This window comes from Penaeus japonicus, unplaced genomic scaffold, assembly GCF_977035675.1.
Source record: "Penaeus japonicus unplaced genomic scaffold, GWHDUDI00000001_assembly GWHDUDI00000012, whole genome shotgun sequence".
Classification (NCBI taxonomy): Eukaryota; Metazoa; Arthropoda; class Malacostraca; order Decapoda; family Penaeidae; genus Penaeus; species Penaeus japonicus.
The window spans coordinates 33,898,020-33,900,519 of NW_028234414.1; positions in this window are offsets into that span (position 1 = coordinate 33,898,020).

The following is a 2,500-nucleotide window of genomic DNA, read 5'->3' on the forward strand; positions in this document are numbered from 1 at the left end:
ATCCATCATGGAACTTACCTATATACTCTTTGCAGAGCAGTGATAGCAAGCTTTTCCAGTAGGAATGTATTAGAAATTGAAGTGACAAATCAGGTTACTGAGGTTATATCTATGTGAGAAAGATGGTAGAATGCGTAACGCATTTTGATAGAGAAATACAAATTTTACCTCCTTAACCTTGACTCGAACTCAGGTCCTCAGAGTGGGAATCCCAGCTCCTAACCATTTCATTACATGACCCAGGTACCAGGTGCCTTACAACCATCATGGAAGTTACCTATATACTCTTAGCAGAGCAGTGATAACGAGGTTTTACAGACTATCCCTGTTGGCACTCGGTGTAAATGAATTAGAAATGCAACTCACAAATCAGGTTACCGAGGTTATATCACTGTGTGAAAGATGGTAGAATGATGCAATGCCTTTAATATAGCAATATAAATTTTACCTCCCTGACAGGAAATCATCCTCGGGCCGTCTGAGTGAGAATCCCGGCTCCTAGTCATTAATCCACAACGACCCGCCAAAAGGGTTGTCTAACCAGGTGCCTTACATCCATCATGGAAGTAATGACTAGAAGCCCGGATTCTCACTCAGAGGGCCTGAGTTCAATTTTCTATCAGGGAGGTAAGATTTGTATTTCTATATTAAATGCATTGCATCATTCTACCATCTTCCATACATTGATATAACCTCGGTAACCTGATTTGTGATTTGCATTTCTAATTCATTCCCGTCGAGTGCCCACAGGGACTCCTTGCTTTGCCTTCGCGGTGCCTTCATCCTAGGCCTCGAGTCCCTACTTCATCCTGAACCTTCCATTACCAAGAGACCCTTGCAGAGTCTACGCTGTGTGTGTGTGTATGGGAACGTGTGAGTTAACATTATTGCTGTTATCATTTTTTTTTATTGATATATTTGTTATTATCATTTCTTTCATTATCGTTTTTCTTATGGTTTTAGTATTATTATCATTATGTTTTTTTTTCTTTCTTTCTCTTTTAGTAATTTTTATTTTTGATTATTTTATTTTTGTTTCTTCATTTATCATTTTATCGTTATCATTTTCTTTTAAATATCTTTATCCGTTTTTCTTTATTATATTATATTAGTTATTCATATATTTCTTTTTTTTCTCTTTTCTTTTCTTTTCTTTCCGAGTCTTCCTTGAAGTAAAAAAGCCTCCTGGGAAAAATTGTCTTCTTGGAAAAAAAAAATCCAGGGGGAAAAAGTCTCTCTGGGAAAATACGACATTTCCTGGGAAAAAATAAAAATTCTTCCTGGGGAAAAAAAATCTCGCTTAGGCCAGTCTGAAGAGTAAAGGGTATAATCCAGGGAACAGTAACCTTCACTCACAAGGGAAGGGGGGCGGGGGGCACTCTTTGTAGGGTCCAATGGGTTAGAACGATACAAAGAAAATAGGGAAGGAAGGGGGAGGGAGGGAGAGAGAGAGAGAGAGATGGGGGGGGGGAGTGTAAGTGGGGGTGAGTCTGCTTTTTAAAACTGACTGTTCTCTTTTTTTGGTTTGTTTGTTTAACTACTGTTTATTTATATGTTTGTCTGCCTATCTAAATAGTGTGTTGAATGCCTGTCCGTCTATTTGCTTCTCTGTCTACCTAGATATCCAACTACCTCTACATCTTTCTATCTTTTAGTCTAAGTAAATGATTATGATAATGACAAGAACATCAATGATATCTTTAATAATGATAATGATGGTGATTATAAAAATGGTAATGATAATGATGATGAAATGAGGATAGTGATAATGACAGTATATATATATATATATATATATATATATATATATATATATATATGTGTGTGTGTGTGTGTGTGTGTGTGTGTGTGTGTGTGTGTGTGTGTGTGTGTGTATGTATATATATATATAAATATATATATATATATCTATATATATATATATATATATAGATATATATATATATACATATATAATATATATATATATATATATATATATATATATATATATATATATATAAATATACATATTTATTTATCTATATTTATATTCATATATATATATATATATATATATATATATATATATATATATATATATATATATACATATTTATTATTTATATTTAATTATATATATATATATATATAATATATATATATATATATATATATATATATATGTGTGTGTGTGTGTGTGTGTGTGTGTGGTGTGTGTGTGTGTGTGTGTGTGTGTGTGTGTGTGTATGAAATATATATAATATATATATATATATATATATATATATAATATTATATATATATATATGTATGTATGTATGTATGTATGTATGTATGTATATATATATACATAAGAAAAATAATAATAATGATAGTAATAATAAATATAACATTAATGAATATAGCATTGATAATGATGATGATAAAAATGCCAATGATAATGATGATGGTAATAACAGTAGTAATATTGTTGATGAAAATGATGACAATAATGGCAATCATAATAGTAATAATGATC